This window comes from Amia ocellicauda, chromosome 2 (assembly GCF_036373705.1).
Source record: "Amia ocellicauda isolate fAmiCal2 chromosome 2, fAmiCal2.hap1, whole genome shotgun sequence".
Taxonomy (NCBI): domain Eukaryota; kingdom Metazoa; phylum Chordata; class Actinopteri; order Amiiformes; family Amiidae; genus Amia; species Amia ocellicauda.
The window spans coordinates 13122143-13143594 of record NC_089851.1 but is presented as its reverse complement, the minus strand read 5'-3'; the positions used below and the strand labels follow the sequence as shown (position 1 = coordinate 13143594).

Below are 21452 nucleotides of genomic sequence, written 5' to 3'. Positions count from 1 at the left end.
CGACCGTCTTACAACTTTAAGGCTAGTTGTCCATCAGCAGCCAAATGGTTTTGTCTTAAGCACAGCGAAAATATTCTTCCTTTCACCACAGACTAAACAACACTATAAATAGTACAATTATTTTAGAAAATGTAAACTTAAACAATTTATATAATCTTCTAATGTTATCCTACACTGAATGCTGGAAAATAAATGTTTTAGTGAAAAACAAAACAAGGGTAAGAATTCTGAAGGGTCAATATTGTAGGTTACCATTAATTTAATATATAGTAGATTAGTAAGAATCATTGTGAGGGGTTAAGATATTTATTTCCCCCTTGTTTACTTTTATATACAAAGAAAATTACATCTGTAGATAGTTTTGTCTTTGTACCACTCAAACAATAGCAGCATGATTTTGAATACATTCTCTATATTGGAGAATGGTACACAATATCCAAACTATAATTCAATCCAATATATCAAAAACCAAAACATAGCTGTTTGAATCTGGGTAGGCGTCTGGGAATTCACCTGGATTCTACCTGCAGCCCAATCTGTATGCGCATATGGAAATCACCCGCAAATGTAAACAGAATTAAGCATCAAACTGTAATTGACCATGTAATATCTACATTATTGGTACAGTCTGAGTAAATAGGGATTTCCTGCAGCACAAGCAACACATTAACAATTTGATAGTACGAAACGTTGGATACAATAATCAGACGGGTGAGCCTAGAACGCATGGAAGGGTAGAGTGACTGTCCGTATAAACACACTGAGATGAGGTAATGAGCAGCAGCAGGCCAAAGCCAGCGTCCGTTGCTCCTGTATGATATTTTAATCAAAACGAAAGACTGACTCCAATACCTCATGTTTCCAAATTACTGCGTTTAAGAGCACTTTAGTCCTTCTTCGCCCCCCCACACCCCCTCTCTTTAGGCTTAAATAAAATCTAAACATATTCCGACAGGATGAATACTGGGGCCTTCCTCCATCCTCTGGATTCGGAGAGCTGAGCTGCCGTGTGCGTTCCTGTGACAGCCTGCAGGTGGCGTGGTTCCCCGCACCGCACTCTGCCTGCACGGGCCCCTTCTGTTGACCCTGGTTGATTTCAGCTGCAATTCAGTTCCCATGGAAACCTCTACTGTCAGTCGATACCACTCCTCCTCCTCCTCCTAAGCGTTGCCATGCTAGGTTCACTCTGCTTCCAGACATGTTACAGTACCACACATACACACTTCATCTTCATTTTGAGCAAGCTTCTCCTTTTCACAGCTGCAGCCCAAAATCTGGCACCCATGCCAACAGGACTATACCGCTCCGTATCAGAGAAATCCTGTGGTTGGCATGGGAAGCTAAAGTGAAATGTATCACGATCCTATATATTATTTACAAAAGCAAAAGATACTGTAACTTCCTCTCCACAGAAGCCAATAGCTCACGTTTTATCACTGAATAACAACATGCAGAAGAACAGAGATATCTGGGTAGATATTAGCAAAAATGTACACAAACAAGGCAATGTAATTACCAGGTAGCTATCTAATGCTGTAAAACTGAAGTTTATCCAGATGAAGATGCACTAAGTTATTATTTTGAATAGGAAGATTTTATTATTGACTAGTAAATAAAATTAAACGTATATGAAGAAATCTGGTGGAAAAAGTGGAAAAGTACATTGCACTACACACAGACAGTAAGGTGCTGGGCCAAGTTTATCTTACAGTAACTGTGCAATGTGTGTGCAACAGCTGATAACTTGTAACAGCACTGACATTAACCACAATGTAAAAAGCCTGCATTGACGCTGCACTGAAAACCACACTTTAGCTAATGCAGCACAGTCAGGTAGCTCATATGAAAAGATTGGGGTGAAGACAACAGAGAGCTCAGATCTCGACTCCGATAAGCATTCAAACTGATTTGCATAAGCATTCATACCTGGCCCTCAGGTGTATGCTGCATTGTTGACAAACTGTGACCTAAATATTCATGTATTTTTAACACATTTTATGCATTAAGGAAAAGTCACTCTGCCGAAGCAGTCTTTAATAGTCAATAAACATGGGGGTTTTGTTGTTCCCCAATTCAACTACAAAGACTTATATCACCTATATTGAGCAATGGCTTTGTGTCTCAATACCTCACCTAACTGAAATTGTGACCACTGCAGCCTGCAGGATAATGTAGTAATAAGAGAGTAAAAACCAACACCGATGATGATAAAGACAGTGACAGCTGCCTGTTTAAACTGTAGGACATTTTTACTAGCATTAATCGTCCATCAATATGACATTATCTGTAAACCCCACTGGCACAAGACTGCGATTTCTGAAGATACCATACATGAACAAAGGAAGGTGCTACCAGTACCCCCAACACCCCCTAACTCCACCAAGCCGAGAAAAAATGTCTGCAGTTGACTTTTTAGTATTTAATGCAGAATATGCATGTAGGTATATGTATAAATGTAGTTTTGTTTGCAGGCATGCAAGTGGACATTCATATACATATTTAATAGGGCGGGAAAAACATAGGCATTAAAAATCACATTCCAGAAATGCACTGTATTCACTTCCCATTCTGCCATCGTTTGTGTTTTGTGTCTGTGCCTGCGTTGTGTGTCTGTGCGTGTATGGCTAGGCATTGAGTGCAAAAGGTTGGGAATTTTTGCAGCACCTTGGGCCCACCTTCTGATGCTGACCTTCCTTTGTTTACTGCACATTGCTGGGATACTCCCTTTGATTCAGCCTGACACACGTGACCCTCAGCCAGTTTCTGCTCTGCAGTGTTGCTGCTAAAAATAGCTCCAGCTTGCCTTGGCTCCACAGCTAGTTTACATAAGCTCTTAGGGGGAAGAGACCCTGCTGAGGGGGTGAGCGACGTACAGTAACCGTAGTATCCTGCATGCACACGCAGCGCTGCTTTATTTTTAACCTGTTTCCGTTTATATATTTATTGTGTTTACTAATGACTTGCATAAAAAAAAAGTTGTATTTTTATTAGATATAATTTGAACAGCTATTTTTGGTCATATTTAGATAGACTGCTCTACGTGACGTGAGCATGATTAAAACATGAAAAGCATTTCTAAGTGATATGATTACGGATATATTTGGTATGTGGTTTTTTTCTGGTGCTACCACAAATTTTCCTTGTCTGAAGAGCCTCCAAATTAAATTATCAGGTGGCTTTCCTCCTAGGGAACAGTTTTTGTCACTAAATGATTACCACATAGATTAAAAAATAAACTCATAAATCAACAACATAAAAATCTTACATATAAATGTTCTTGTTTATTTTCCTAAAGGGAGTGTTTCAGTAAGAATGTTAATTGGGACAGAAAATATTGCAATAATTAACAATGTTTAATGAGCTATCATTACATTTTATTTACACTGTCACTGACCACAGGTCTTGTTTAACTTGAACACAACACAGATTTTGAAAACATTTCAGTCTTCAGCCTTTACAAAAACTCCTTCTGAATATATTTACCATAGGAAGGCCTTAACAACTTCATCTGTCTCGATTTAAACAGCACTATAGCTGGAATCCATAAGAGATGTGGCTTATTACCAATTTAGTGACCTTCAAAAAACATTCTACACACATACAAGCATAATTACACCAATATCACCAGCTCAACAACAAAAGCAAAAAATGTATCTCCATAGAGGTACAAATCTTTCTGCTAGAGTTTACCTTTTAAATCAGGTCTTACCTTTATCTGGCCAGTTACCAAATAATGAGACCCAGTTGATAACACTTTTATTTGGCTAATATTGACAGTCTGGCACTTGCTGCTTCAGGTATGTTCAATACTGTTATCTGACTTAGGCAGCTCCTATAAGGAACACTGTACTGTATGTAAACAATTTCTTCGAGAGAGGAAGACTGTAACATCGTGCATTTTGTACATATAAAAAAGTATTAAGTAAGAACTGGTTAATTTCTTATTTGACTAAGCCATGCTTATTAAATGAAGCTAAACAAAAACACAACCTATATTCTGTTTACTATCAACATCAGGACTGCTGCTTCTCCTTCTTCACATGGCAGAAATCTGTCAAGTGCCATATTTACTCACCAAACTGTATTTAAAAGAACCCAGTGAAATACAATCACAGTAAAGTGATGTAGTAGATCAAAACAGAAGTATATACTTATTTAAGCACACTTTATGGCAACTATATTCAACTATAATCTTTAATTGTACAATATCGGCAGGATTTTAATGCATTGTTACAAAGCAAGCAAGGCATGGACAGGAGTATGTGTCATGCCTGTGTGCTGGAGTAGCTCTGTGCATGGCTGTTTCCCCTTTCCCTGGCTGGTGTTTGTGTTGAGACGTGTTAACGTGCAGACCCATGTGTCTCCTGCGTCTCAATGATGGCACTGTTCTATTTTGAGACATCTCTCCCTCTGGCTTCCCACCTCCTCAGCTCCAGGTGCTGTGGGAAGTGTGGCCCTCAGAAACCCCCCTGCACATGGCCCCTTCCTCTATAACTGTATAAAAGCAGCGGTAATAGCTAGTCTTTGTCCAATATCTCCATGCATGAGCCTTTCTACTGGCTATCACCTGTCACCACACACTCACCGACAACTTGGGTTAACCAATCCCCCCACCTACCAAAACCTGCTCTGCCCCAGGAAGATCAAAGATGTGCTGAAACTTGAAGCCCTTTCTTTGCAATATAGAACGCTGTTTATTTTTCCCCTCCCTCCCTCCCTTTCTTCTTTTGTTATGTATTCTGCAGCACTGTGTGTTTGCATCGGTACCAGATCTCTGCCACCATAGGAACAGCTAGAATAAGCAAAGGGATGAACACACCTTTCTTCTTCATCTTCAAAGCACCGGTACCACATGCAATAAAAGTCAAAATGACCATGCATATCAAAATGTCTTAAATTGTGAAGTTTTATGAATAAATATGGTAAGTATATAAAGTGAAACTTTTAAATCATTAATCTAAGATCACTTATATTTAGATACAATCAACATCAATACATTTAAGTCAGGAAAAGTAAAAACTGAGATATTTAATGTGAAATATTGATATTTAAATGTACAGACCACTCACAAATGTCAATCACAAGTAATACACATGACACATTGATGATAGACTGATAAAAGAATGTCAATGGTCTTATAACCATAATATTATCTTTATTGACAACAGATTAAATTGATCTGGGGATCATTCAGACTGCTAGGTTTCAGTGTATTCAGAGTATTCAAAATGGCTCTCCTAATTATTCTCTATAGAGTATTCTTTACATTGACATCTCTCTGGTTCTCTCTTACATCTTCCATTCACCTGATATTTAGGACAACTTAAGATCATGGTTGGGTGAAGCACAGTGCGCAGACACATATATGGAAAATATAAAGTATTTACCAAAAGTAATGACTTTCTTGATTTGAGTAAGAAGTAATTTTTCAGGGTTTCTTCTGTCAGTAAATCAGTTTGTGATATTTGCCAGATTTCTCAAAAAAATCACTAATCAGATGCATTTTCATCTCCACAAATTACCAAATGGAAAGTTTATTTATTTAAAGTTTCACAGTGAAAACTCTAGATTTTAAAATAGATTTGATCATCGGATTTAGATCCACTATCAGTATCTGACCAAGAGAGATCATATGTTAGAGAGAGGATTGAATTATTACCTTAATTAATTTTCAAACTGACAGTTTTCAACTTTACCAATACAGATAACCAAAACATCACCTATGTATCTCTTGCATGAGAATAAATTGCCCATACAATGATTCTGCTCAACATCATAAACAAAACCCTCTGCAAAGTTATCCACAAAACGATTAGTATAGTTTGAAACCACTGTGGGATCCCAAGTCATGCTAAACTAATTGCGAAACAGTTAATCAAATACATAATTACAAATCACTACCAAAGTCACCAGCTGACAATAAAAGAGAATTGGGAAGCAGTTCTGGATGACCCAATCTCTGAATCAAATGTTGTATTAGAGACCATCCATGATCAAATCATGCAAATCTAGCATTGTTTTTTATTTCAAATTCATACGAGATTAAAAAAAGAGCAGTGTAATATCTCAAGTAAGAATGGCAAGAAAGAAAACAACGTAACAGGAAAGTGGCTCTACAGGTTCCAAATCTTTAAACTACAGGTCTCACAGGAGTGTCAAGTGTGGGGTAAATACAATTTGTTCATTTCTTGAATTAAATTATTTTTGTAAAATGACACGAATTATATCGTAAAACACTTTTTAGGATTCATCTGTAAGGATTGGTAAAAAGTGCTGTTACTTAGCTGTCTCTCAGTTTGTTTTATTACAGCAGCTGCTCAGTATAACAACTGCACCACCTTTATCAGCAGATTTGCTTACAATATTTTCATTTGAAGGCAATTCTATTCAAGTGGTCTGTTCTTCCATAGACAAATTAGAAAATAGATTTGTCTGTTTCTCAAAATACTATTATTCTAGTCTAGTCAGTCTACTAGTCTAAATATATGCATGTATGTTATCAGAAAAGGTATTTTGTACAGATTGTATTACTGCACTTGTGTAATGCTTCAAAATGATTTTAATATAAACTGTAAGCAGCCCTGGATAAGGACATCTGCTAAGAAACAAACAAACAAATAAATAAATAATAATAATAAAAAAGGTAAATGTACTATGTAATTTGAAAGATCTGTTTTCTCTGAAAGTATAATGAACATGTTCCAAACTAACATTAGATATTTTCATGGATTCTCCCTAAAATAGCTTCAAAAAAATGTAGTTTGAATTCGTTTTCATTATCAGTCAGTTGAAACCCTTTAAAAGTAATGAAATCTGGGGATCAGTCAAAGACATACCAGACAGATTAATGACCAAGTTTGCAATGTTACTTCTGACACCAGTGATTTTTTCCTTTCCTTTTCCCCTGCTGAGATCGATGGATTTCTTCATAAAAAAAAAAAAAGACGACAACTTGCAGGATTCTCATTCAAGAGGAGAGACCTGTCATTGTTCTTCTCTTCGTCAATTTGAGCACCAACTTAGATGTTTGTTTCTGAAGAATCGGTAGACTCTATCCTCTTTGAAAGCAAATGTGTCTCTATGACATTTTCCTATCCTTGATTTTGGAGAGTTCATCTTGGCTTTCTGTTTGCTTAGTTCTTTAAATGTGGTATCAGTTGAATTTTCTTGTAATTTGAGTCATAAATCTGCGAAATCTCTCTTAATGTTCCTTAGTTCACTACACGTATCTTCAACAATTAAAAACACGAGGTAAAGCAAGCTGTTATTTAATATTTAATATATTTATACATTCTAGCCCAATTCATATAAGTGTGATTCACAGAGATTAATAAAAACAAACAAAAACATCTGAGCATTATTTCTGCTTATTGTTGTCTCAGAATAATGCTGAGCAATTGTCAAGGGAAACATGGGAGAATGCTCTTTTGCTATGCTTGTGATGTCCCCAAACTGCTTTTTTCAGACAGTAAGGCTTATCCAAGTGGAAACTGTAGGGCAAGAAGATGGCAAAGCAAGCACGTCACTAAACATTTATTTAATTAAAACAGACCCTTTGTTCCACAATAAATCTGACGTGTGAGTCTGTAATCAGAATTGGGCTATAGGACAAACCCAACATCTTCCCTACACTCTCCATTACACTGTCTGCTGTCACAGAGACCTTTTGTGCTGCGTTTCCCATTGCTTATTCCCATGTTATTTACAAACACCAATCAATGGCAATGAATATAAACAGAGCACAGCGTATATCCTGTGTGTTTTCATTTTCACAGACAAAGCCACAGTTGATCTCAGAAGTTGAGTTGCAGGAATTGACAAGATCTTCAAGAATTTATATGAGAAATAAATATGAGACTCTCTAGTACTGTACCTCCAAATACACACCATCTACAGATTGAACACTCACTCAGAACTAGATCCTCCCAGTTTGGTTTGACAATCCTCCCAGGTACTGTATTCTTACAAAAATGTTTTTGTAAATAATCCTGTATTTCAGAACGATTCTGTGGCAAGATTTTAAAAAGTGTGCCTCAATATTAGGCAGATCAAAAGCTTAAAGAACATTAATTGCTGAAGGCACTTTAAACGTTAAGTTGCTGAACATGAATATTGTACAAACTTTATATACATTACGTTTTGTCACCCTCAGCTAAAAAACAGACCATTTTATTGTGAAATAACAATAATAATTTTATGATCTCAATGAATCATAAAATAAAGATAAGTAAATGTTGAAACTATGGATTATGTGTACTAAGGCGGTTTAACTGAAATACAGGTTTAGACCATATATTATAAAGGGGAGAGGAAAAATGTTTCACAACACCAATAAAATAAACAACTACTATGACTATTTTGCTATATATTTTTTTGCACAGTGACAACTTTGTCATTTCAAGCATATTTTCTTTAAAATGTATATTTTGCATGCCATTTCATAAGGACATAAACTTCAATGTAGCACTTGTATATCTTCACGACTGAAAGTTCCAATTACAAAAAAATATATTGTATTAAGATCAAATTGTATTATTGTATTGTTGTATTCAACAGCTGAGGTGAAACACAGCATCCACCTAAAATTTAGTGTTTTAGTAAAGACTGCTTTTCTAAATATATCAATGATCAAGGCAGGGGGAAGGATGGACTTTTTCTATTCACAATGGAATCACAAAAAGACTAACCTTTCCTTGTATATTGTAGCTATGGATAGTAACATTTTATCTAGTTCCTTTGCAATAGACTTTTTGTACTGTTACCTAATACAAAGATAAGATGTGAAGTGATATTAGGCATAGTAATGTGAATACCCAGCATGTAGGTCTATACTCTAAAATTGAGTATGCTTACATCAGTGAAATCTACAACAGATTTATTTTTATGTGAGATAGCAGCAAAAAACCCTAAATTTATATCTGTAACTCCTCACATTTACAACATATATAAAGGCTACATGTTTGTTTTTAGTTTTTATGTAATGTTTAGAGATCTTCAAATCAGAATGAATGATTACATGACTAATTTCAGTTCAGTGTGAAATCATAATCTGAAGCTGCAGGAGAGCACACAAACTCCCAACCTGATTTTATATGCATTCTTTTGAGACCTTACGACTACTCTATATATTATGAATTACAATGACTACTCTACATATTACTAATTAAACTATCTATACTATATATAGTAACAATTGTCTTATAATAATAATAATAATAATAATAATAACAATAATAATAATAATAATTAAAAAAAAAAAAAACAGTCAGTTGTTCTCCACATTGTTGTACTATAGTTGTATACTGTTCTGGGGACAGGACTTGTATCGCACATTTTCTTTCTCTGAAGTGATGACCATTTCAACTTTGAAAACATGCTGTAGAGCTGAAGAGGAAAGCCATGTCACAAGCTATCAGTAATAACATCCCAAAATGTTGCTTTTCAATACAAGCCATGCAACTGGCGAGGCAGTGTGCTTCCTTATTAACTTAGGTTAAATTTCCTAAAAGAGGTTCGTTGCACAGACTAGACTGCTCTCTTTAACCCTTGGCTGCTCTAGACTGGCATTAATAAACATCTCAATGTTTCCCTTTTCAAATGAAACAAAACATTTAGTTTGCATAAGCTCAAACCACATGCCTAGGCTTTTGCAATATCAGTCAACGTTAAACACATGAAGACCATACTTAAAAGTAGCATGATTGGTGCTCCCTAGTATTTGGCCACAGTTTGTGTCTTTCTTAATATATGTACCAGTAAAGGTTAAAAAGGCTGCTCATCTTGACATGGGATATCTATAATTATTATACAGTTCAGTATGAAATAAACATCCTTTTGCACAAGTCTGTGGGTCATTGCATGGAATTGATCATGTTCAATGCAAATGTCTCTAATGTGTATAAACTAAAAAAACAATACACAAAAAGCCCTGGGAGGTTTTTAGGCTAACAATATATCTCAGACCTCTGCTCCATTTTATTTTATCAATTCAGACTGCAGTGTGTCATACAGATGTTTGGAACACAACAAAAATCAATGAGTGACACACTGACTTCATCTGAAGTTTTTGCTTCATAATTACATCACATATAACTCACGTAAAGACAAATAATGGACTCACTTGAAAGAGTTCGGTCTGTGCAAAAATCTGTCCATCGATCCACAGTAAAGATATACATAAGTATTTAACCATGAGTACCCATGAAACCCATGTCTTGATAATTAGCCTCAGTTTTAAGTTTCCCTGACCTTATAGACATCTAAAGAAAATTTGGTTGATCTTAAGTATGCATGCACAACCGTTCATCATCAAGCTTTGTGTAAACAGCAGTAGCAGAGTACCACAGCTTTGAATAAATCATGAAAAAAAGTTTCCCTAGAAAACTTAAGGGTTTTAATTAGCTACCAAGCCTTTTAAATGAGACTGCAATATATTTATGGATTCATGTTTCTGCATAACCTCTGGAAAAAATAAGGGATATGGCAAATAATTAGGCTAAGGTCAAAAGCACATTCTCATTTAAAAAAAATATTGATATAGACCAATTACATAAATTCTATATAATCAACAAAAGTATACAATGGAACACTTTACCTCCATGTTCGAATGTATAATGGGGATGTATCCCATTAATGTTCATTGTGACTGACTACTGCACTCTCACTTTTCAAGCCAAGAAAATTCTACAAACAACAAGTTTATTTCTTCATACTTTGGAAATGAGTAAAAAGTACGATACAATATTAAAAGTGACATTCATGTAGCTGCACAAATGTGGCTTATATGATTGGTATTTTTAGAAGTATAGCAAAAGATCAATAAGTGAGTGAATGAACAGGTACTTGTTGAGACCAAGTAAAACATTAATAAAAATGGGAGACTAACCGTTGGAGACTTTAATATGCGTTTCTCCTATTTTCAACAGTTAGTGAGTGAATACTTCTGTCTTTAAGCCTAGTATACACTTTTTAAATTATTATTATTTTACATCAAAACTATAATGATTATATAAAAAAAAAAGTTTTAGAAATTGCAACACTATGTAAGGTCACAAACACTTTTCTGACATAATTAACTGTGCTACAAAACAGAGTTAAACCATTGCGATTACAATATTATTTGCCCCAAATAATAAAAATATAATAATAATAATAATCATTTCACTTTATATATAATAGTATAATATTTCATGAAACCACTACATGAACAGTTAAATATTTTCTCATTTTGGTTTGCAATTCTGCTTGATAAAGGTGAGAGTAACAAGTAGTAAAAGAAAAAGTTATTGTTTGGCCAACACAGTAATGATACAGTAGTACCAGGCCCAAAATTTAGAGATCTCTTTTTGTCTTCTTTCACAGGACAACATGTTGGAGGATTATTACCTTTTCTGTCTGATGCTGTCTTTGCAGCCTACAGTGTTTCTGTCCATGTTTGGCGATTCATAAGAGACAGACGAGGAGTAGTGTATTTTTGTTTACAGTCTCAGTTTGGAAGCGTCAAGGTAATACGCACGTGGAGTTCTGGTAATGACGAACTCACTGAGGGATTTTCATCACTGCTGAGTGGAGTTAAGGTCTGTGGCCATAACAAAGCTACCGAACTGAACATGTGGAAATGAAGTTAGTCAGCTCTGCCCAATACCAATATGAATGACATGTACTGCTCCTAATCAACTGTATAACATGCTTAAAATGCATAAAATGACAAAAGCCTTTGCCTTGCTTAACAGGAGTAAGTGGAACAATGAAACCCATTAGTAGAATATCGCATGGTCTGTCTCAGGAAAAATAAAATATCCTGAGTGCAGACATGCACAGTGTGGCACATTAATCTGCCTTGGCAAGAGTAAACACTCACATCCTCAAAGTTAAATAATCATCTTTAAGCAGGCTTGAGTGCCTCAGGTTTAGCTGGTACTGTCCAACAGAGATTAACCCTTTGTTGTGCACAGTCAACAGAACTGACCTTGTCTTTACACTGAAAAATACAATAATGCAGAATCATTGAGCTCAATTTATTGAATGTTCATCTTTTCAATCCGAACCTAAAACAACCAATTTAAACAAATCGATGGATGAAACGGATTAAAGAAAACAAATAAAGGTTAAAACACAAATAAAAATACCTGAATTATAAAAAATATGCATTCTTAAACATGTTTATGATACATTTTCTTAAATATTACTATAGGCAGACAAGAAAATGCAGCAACTCAGCTAATGTAATTTATAGCTTTTATATATTTGAATAATAGTTATGAAGTACAAAACACGTTAAATAGCCACAGAGAATAAAGGTGTATTCCAGTACAATAGCAGTGTTAGCAGTATAGCATCCTATATTGGCCAGCACAAAAGCCAGAACAATAAATGCTCTTTAAATCAAATTATATATATATATATATATATATATATATATATATATATATATATATATATATATATTTAAATGTAGGTTTTGAAAAACGGAGACGCTTTTCATGAAGACGTCTACCATGACGGCAACACAAAACCTACTGCCTGAACAATAAAGAAAACCAATTCAGTTGTGGGTTCAAAAGGCCTGGCTACATGTTAAACATAATACAAGGAGGAAATAAAATAAAAACACAACACACCACATTAGGATGAATGATTATTTACTCTTTAGTAAATTAATACTTACAGGTTAGGGCTGGGCGGTACACCTTAAAAAAACTATATACTGGTATTCATTTATGGAACGGTTTGGACTTTTACTATACCTTCATATCGGTATTTTAAAGTTTTCTATTCTAAATTGAATAATTTACTAATTACCGTGTCATTGAGTCATAGCATTCAGCTAACAGTAAACTGGATTGTGTTTGTGTATCCCATAACTTGCTGCGCTGGCTGCTCGAGACGCATCTGATCAAAGAATGCCGATAGTGTTCGTGTAATGCAAATTTCCAATGGGATCGGTTGGATCCTGCAGATCTGCGCAGAACTGTGCAAATCTGCGCTACAAGAACGCGACAACCTTTCTTTACAAACCCTGCAGAAATCAATGTAATTGGATGACTTAATTTGTTATTTTTATATTATTTTAGTTTTTATTAAAAAAAAAATTAGAATTGCCAATCATTTAAGTAACAACGTAATTATTGTGCTTCAAAGACTGACATTATATTTTTAAAAATAACTGATGTAATTATTTAATAAAGCAGTGACAATGCTAAAGGGTCAATCTAGAATTCTATATCTATGGTTTTTTACAGTGCTGTTCACGGCTTCATTGTGTAATGAAAGTTGACATTCGCCTCTGCTAACAAGGGGGCAGCAGTATTTTTCATTCAGTTTAACACGTCCCTCTTAATTTCTGCATAATCTTTTGTCTCACAGCCACAGCTTGCCTCCCACAGCAGCTTGTCAGAGCTGCGCTGGGCTGCGCGATTCTGCGCAGATTTTTGTGGGTAGGGCTTAGTGGCGTCAAGCAGAAACACTGCAGGAACACGCTTCTCTGAATCTCTGCAGAACTGCTCTTCTCAAACGCCACCCTAGTTTTGAAATGAATGCGACTCATGCCAAATATCGAAAATAAATTCAATACGCATTGTGCTGACATAAACGAACGTGATAAATGCACAATGAATGAAGACGTGATGAAGGAGAGTAGTGTGGGTGAAACTTCACAGCAAAGTGACCCCAGTGAATCTGTCCCAAAGAAAGGTGTGTCGTTGATGGTGTGGACATGATTTGGTTTCAAGAGAGTTGACACAGAACCGGGAAACGTAATTCAGTGTCAGTTGTGTCCTATTATTTTTGCTTTATGAACAGTATAAAATGGCCATTAAAAAAAAAAAAAGTCATAATGTCAAAAATGTGAAAAATACCATGATACTGTATTTTGGGCATATCGCCCAGCCCTATTACAGGTCTGTCTGTAGTTGAAAGATCATGTTTGGATGTTAAAAGCAACAAACAATAAAAAAAACAAAAAACCTGCTAGTAGAAACCCTATAGCTGTTATTTATGAACTGTGACTATATTGTAAAGCAGTAGTTGAGATGTCAATTTGTTTTTCGGGTAGTCGATATCTTTTTGACTAATACTTGCTCAATTAGTATTGATGGGATATGTTTTGCAATCATCTGCATGAACATGTCCATCATACTTCTTGTTACATCAAGGATCCAGCCTTCCCAAGAATGGCCACTTCGTGATAGGTGTTCCACTCAAAAACTAAGCAAGCATCTAAAGCTAGTTTGTGTTGTACATAGTCGACATGTGCATGCTCACAGATCTAATTCAGATCTAACTGCCTGCAGATTTATGATTCAGAACATTACTTTTTTTCTAAACATATGGGGTTCCTCCTTGGAGATATGCAGAATATGCACTCAGTAAAGAATTAGCTGCAAACTCCTGTGTGTTCTCTACGACTATACCTTGCTTCTGTAAGTCTGATCTATTTAAATTTTTATGAGCTACAGGCTCTTGCAAAAACAAAACAAAACAAAACATAAGAGCAAAAGAAAGGTTATAAATGACAGGAGGCTCCTTTGGTTACATGCCAATAAGTGGGCTAAACTGATCCAAGGATGCCAAAGCTGTTTCTTGAAGGATTCTAGTGGGTTTGCTTTAACAGTGTCTATTGGCAACTTTTTTCAGTTGCCCACAAACCTCTATGTAAAGGAAAGCCCCTTGTTTTTATTCTTCATAGCTCTTAATTCCAACTTACGTCCTCTTATATGTGTGTTGTTGATTGAGGGTGACTATTTCTGTTCCTTTCACGGTCTTGAATGCTTCTATTGAGTATTTGTATTGTATAGACTAAAGGGATTCAGTTCCTTTGACCTGTTGGTACGGGGTAATGCTTAAAACAAAGGGATTAACAAGGTTGCTCTTATTTGATTCAATTCCTGCAGAACAATGTATTTAGTTACAAGAACTGTACACAATATTCTAAATGGGGTCTGATTTTGTGCATTACAAGCATAACATTCTTAGAATTAAATTAAATACTTTTAAGTCTATATAGAAGGAAATGGTGGAAGTGATGCTTTTCCACAAAACTGGGATACAGATTATGCAAGAACTGGTGTCAGATGTCTATTGAGAGATAGTGTTGAATTGTCAAATGATTCTGAACATTGGCACAGGTAAAACAATCCAGTGATGGAAAAGGCCGGGGAAACAGCAATGCAAACAAGACACGGCAAACTTCTGAACAAATTACAAACAGGAGTCATATTTCTACATTGTATACTGCACTGGCTTATGGTATGCAAATCAATATGATAAGTAGTCTAACCTGTTGCCTTCCTATTTGGTAGTTAATGGCTTCAAAGGGCCATGGTTCTCATATTCTAATATAGTTCTCTATTGGAGAACTACAATCACAAAACTTCAATAAAACTGGAGCAACATGTTAAGCCTTCAGTTATTTCTCATTAATAAAACACTCCAATCACCATCATGCAAAATCAGGGTATCTGTTTAAAGTGTTTTGTGTTCTGACTATGTATATTTTGCCATGTTATGTAATTGCTTAAGTAGCAAGGAAACACTTTTGCACTTTACTAAACATTTATTTTCCATTATTAATAAAATTATTGAAATGCCTTTTTTGTCTTCCATAACCTAACATGTACTTTATCTATTTATTTATCAAGAGGTATTGCGAGCTCCACAAGATTAATCCCAAGCTTAGGGGTTGAAAACTGAATGCTTAATTAAATTCCTGTACATACTTGTAGGTGAAGACTTGATTTCTAAAGCAATTATATCAAAAAAGCAGTTACCTGCATCTCTGCATTAATCAAATTTGGCATCCATTTAGTTTTTGCAAAGTAAAACATAATATTGGAGCAAACATTCATGCATGTCTAACTAAAGAATGTAGACACTGGCTAGATACTATGTTCTTATAGTGTGCAGAGGAAGCATATTCTCTGCCTAATATATATATACACACACATTTCAAAACTATAGTTTACTCCTAGTATTAGTTAAGTTTATCCTCTTGTCAAAGTCCAGTCCAAAGTTACACATTTTTGAAAACAGTACGTAAATGGAACACATACACAAAATGTCCCATACCGTACAGTGAAGCAACACCTTCCCTTCACATGGCATTTCCTAGGAAAATATATTTGCATTCAGTAGCTTTAGATTTTTAAATTAGGAGTAGAGATGCTAATCTTTTTTTTGCACTTGTTTATATCTTTACGCCCAATGAGGAAACAAAAAATATAAAGGTAACAGTCAAGAGCAGTGGTTCTTAACCTTTTTGCATTGCATGGTGATGGCGAGTTGGCAAGTTGCTGCCAAACAGGCAATCCTGGTAAAGAGTATCTAGCCATTTCTTAAAGGATAAACTGTAACTTTATGATGGTGCAATTTATTCCCACTTGGGAGGCAAATTCATTTATGTATTAATTTTAATGCATAAAATAAAACAATAAAAAAAAAACCAACCTATTAAGGGGTAATGCTGGAAAAAATAAAATAACTACACAATCTCTTTCCTCCAGAATGTTATTGATAAACTGATTTTAGTCATTAGCAGGTGCTACCTGGATGTACTGGAAAGCTTTCTGCAGTACAGTTCTTCCTCGCTGAGTTGAAATCTTTTTATAGTCACAGACTGAGATGGCAACAAGCCATTTTGGGAAGTTACCACCACAGACTTCCATCGAGCTGAAATGACAATGCATCCCTGTTTCACTCAATTCAAATCTACTGTATAAAATAGAAGACAGTTAGAAAACAGTGCTAGTTAACTAGATATACACAGCAACCAGTGATATTAGCGTGACATGGAACTGATTTTATACATAAAATGATGCAGTTCTTAGAACAGTACTCCCTTTATAATCACATTGAGCTATATTTAGTTTTTATCAGAAAACATCTACAGTACATTAAGCATCCTAATGCAGTCATCAAAGCCTGTGTATAATTAGGACTGTGTCCTAGTACTGTACTGTTCCTATGCTAATATGTTAATAAACATAGCGTTCCTTATTTTATAGGCTCTAAAATACTTCTTTCTCTAGCCAAATGAATGAAAATACATGAAAAGGGGACCAGCAATATTCTTCCACAAAATAAATGAACTAAAAAGAAAAGTAATAAAATCAAATATATAAATGCTTATTACTTTTAAGGGCAACCTTTTTTACTCCCCAAAAACATTTCAGTTGCAAAATTCCTGCTGACATCAAATTGCATGCTAAATTCAACTGCTATTGTTTTCATTTATGGAATATAAGACAAGACAGTGCCGCAACAAAGAGGCTTGGAGATTTTCAACCGACAATGATATCCTGAATACATATTCCACAAACATCATACACTAAAGCACTCAATAAGAGACTATAAAGTGCTACATAAAACCATGGCAATATTCATCTACTAGTGGTTAAACAGTCATGTATTCTATGAAAGTGGTTATATCAGAGAAAAACAAGCTCAAAATGTATATTTTTGGAAAAACAAAAAAAGAAATAAACAAAAGCTGAAATATATAAGAATACGAGTAGAGTCTATCTGGCCCATTTTCTGAATGTACTCAGTTTGCAGTTGTGTCCCCTGGGGGGCTCGTACCATTGTTGATCTTGAAGAAGTCCCCTGGATTGACATGGTTAATACCATTCATGATTCTGAATAACTGAATCGAGTCTCCAAATAATCTTCTCTGTTCCAAGATAAAAATATTCAATTCCCCTCAATCTGTCCAAATGCACAATTCCCTGCAGACTTAGAATAAGTCTGGTTGCTCTCCTCTGAACTCTCTCTAGAGCAGCGATATCTCTTGTAGTGTGGTGACCAGAATGTAACAAAATATTCTAGATGATGTCTAACAAGTGCATTGTAGAGTTGAAACATAACTTCATTTGTTTTTAATCCTACACATTTAACAATATATCTAAACATGTGTGGCATTTCAATTGCTTCTCCATACTGTGCAGATAAATGTAAACTCCTAAATGTTTCTTGTGTATTGATTTTCTAGTTTTGTACCATTCGATATGTACAGTGGACATTTTTAACGTCTACACGTAATACCATGCACTTACCCATATCAACTTGCCAGGTGTCGGCGCATAACTAAACTTTTTTATAATCTTTGCTGCTGAGATTGTATCTGCAACTCCGCTTTTTTAGGTGTCATTTAAGGGCAGATTTGACCAATATGGCTTATTTACAATACCATGCGACACTGCTGTCAAATCTAAGACCAGTTATGTTAGGCAGAAAATGTGTGCTTCCTAACTCCTCATAACAGCATCAAACTCATTGTGATTAAAATATTTTGGAATACTTTATGATTGATAATGGTGTTCCACACAGTTCACTTTGGAACAGGTACTATTCATATTTATTATATTGTAAGATAAATCAACAGAATAAAAAACCCATAGCTGTAGTCCAAGTAAATGTAGTTTTTAGAATCAGGTAAATTGCTGAATTTGTCTAGACAGATTACGGCTTATTTCATATCAACACTTTTGTCACATTTGATATTAATTAGTTATTATCTTTTAGATTTTTTTAAATATAACAATTATATTGCAATAAACACTAACAATTGTATACATTCAAACCCTTAATCCCTGAATGGAAACATGTTCTGCAGAATGTTTAGAAATAGAGGAATAATAATAATAAATAAAAGTATGGCATGCCATCAACTTTGATTTTGAATTTCAGCAACAGGCAATTACTACTAATAATTATATATTGTATGACAAAACCTGGACCTAAACATCCTGACTCTCAGATAGGAATGCAATATTGTATTAAAGAATTGCCACCTATCTCTGCTCACAGCTTAGCTTTCATTTATGTTTTGAAAGGAAGTATAGTTTCTAATCGGAAAAAAAACAGAACTGCAATGACTTACAATAAGAGATCAGTACAGTTTTCAAATCACACCAAACTACACTTGAACATGGTTCAGTGCCCTGTTGAAACAGAGCTGCAAGATATGCTACAGCCTCATATTTCAAATTTGCACCTCATTTGACTGTAGGTCTGGCATTTTTCAAGAACCAAAACAGTTATTCTTTCTATGGAGGTGGCCACAGATCCGTATGATGCTGTATTAAGAATGGACGATTCCTTCCACCTCAAAGCAGTGATAATATACATTAGCAGGACACTATTGATTAGGAATATATTGTTCCAAGAGGTTAAAAACTATACAAACTATCAATATAAAGGTTATTCATATTACAAAATCATGATGATTTTCAATCACATGATACAATCTTATTTATAACAATGCATTCATTAAATTAATTTATATTGGAAGAACTTCCAAACAGAGATACATACATTTTATTATGTTGATGCACTGTATTATTATTATTATTAGTAGTAGTAGTAGTAGTAGCAGCATATATATATATATATATATATATATATATATATATATATATATTTTACAATATCTTTGATCTTTATTGAACAACTTATACCACTGTATTTGTGCCATTTACTTTTGCAAATTATATTGTATATTGGCATGCGATTAGTAACTATTGAAGTTGTTGCTTATATGTTTGAAATTCTAACTGACCAACCATGCACAAACAGCAGAAGACAAATAAAAATAGCAGCTTCTGACTGGCTGAGAGGAGGCCAATAGTGAGGCGGTAAGGAGGGAGGTTTCTCAGCACTAATTCTCAGCACACTACACTTTACCACTGTTAAATCAGCATCAACAATGAGACAGTGCTTTTTTCCCTTTTTCAGGGGTTATTTCTGTTGCTATCGTGCTATCATGGATGCACTGGGTGTGGCACTGTCACTTCAGCAACTGACGGTAACATCTACACCAACCAAAGACCATTTTTGTTTGCATCAGGGACAATCTTGAGTCATGTGATAAAAACATTATACATACACAATTACAGATATCATAAAAAACAACCAACTATACATAATAAACCTGTACACCTCCCCCATTGTCTATTTGCCAAAAGTCAAGGGCATATGTTCAGGTGCTGTAATATTTGACCACAGGCTGCATAGTACATAGCTAATGTAATTTACATGAGATCTCCTCTTATCAGCAGTGTAAATTCCATCAACAGCTTTGTTCCTGTTTCTACGAACGTTTGTTCCATACTAAAGTTTGTAGCCTTTGTTCTACTAAGCAAAAAAAAAAAGAAAAGTTTGCTGTGCTCATTATTCAAAGTAAGAGAAACCTTATCTGGCTTAACATAGGTTGTGTTCCACAGAATTTAATTAACATAAATGCTCCTCATTTCCTCTGTGCTGTAAAACATGCACCCTACAGCTTTAATTGCATAATCTATAATTAATAGAATTATGACATATATATTTGGTTTTCTGCATATTTCATGGACATAACAGTAACAATCAGTATAGGCTATGTATGTTTATTCCACAAGATCAATAAAAGTCCAATTAAAACAGAAATTCAGGAGTCAAATAAAACAACATTGTATTAATTAGTTACAAATTTGCTCTGCAATTGCCCAAAATGTACAGAGAAAAGAGGCTTGCTAAAAGCCAGTGTGTTTCCCCCCACTACACCCCAAAACAGGAAATTCAATGACTTCCCCCTCGATCTATCTTAACAAGAAAAACAAATACATTGATTTGATAACTTGCCTACAATGTTGATGTTTTACACAATAGGATATTGAAAACAATCATAAATGTACAGCAAACCATCTAATACATTATTAAACACAAACATATAATTGGTAATTTTGGTTTAATATACACATTTACTATGGTGTTAATGCTGTGTTTTTTTCCTCAAACTGTACTGAAAGGATTTACTTTTATCCAAAGAAACTATTTCGATTGCAATGACATGCCCACTATTATTCCTGTAGTAAAGCTAATCTAGACTATTTTTGTAGCCAACACCCAACCAGAAGAGTCTCATGAATTCTTTCTTTTGTAACCAGCAGGAGTCCTCCTATTGTCACTTGCCGTTCCTTTGATCTGGTATTGTACAGATATTATTGATACTGTTGGCAACAAAATGATCTCATCTGCTTTTCAAAATAAAGAACAATGTGCTTATGGCTTATTTCTATCTTCCAAATAATTGAACAATATGTATGCATAACCAATCCAAGCAAAACTCTGAACATAGTAGCTGAATGTTTAAATAATGTAAATTCCAACAAACAACATTCTAGAGCTGAAATACGAAAATTCTAGTAAGTGAACCTGCATTTCTCCAGGTTATACTTCAGCAAGTACAGAGAAAATGAACAAACTGTGACACCACTCCTTCCTATATTTATTTGTACTTCAGGTACTTTGTTCCAGTTAGACATTATCAAATCTAATGAAAATCTTAATGAAATATAATAATTCATATAATTCTTCACTCATCATTATTCTACAGAAACTTTTCCTATCACTCATAAGTTGTAGGCTACTTGCAGGACTCAAGAAAAAGCACTTTCCACCTGTCAAAACATTTAAAGGCA

At 34.8% G+C, this 21452-nt stretch overlaps 1 protein-coding gene across 2 annotated transcripts in view; it reads right to left on the bottom strand.

The window, feature by feature from the left end:
- The window catches only part of gnal2 (guanine nucleotide binding protein (G protein), alpha activating activity polypeptide, olfactory type 2), a 128549-nt gene that overhangs the window by 15748 nt on the left and 91349 nt on the right, over window positions 1-21452 (bottom strand). The gene's annotated exons all lie outside the window — the stretch shown is intronic.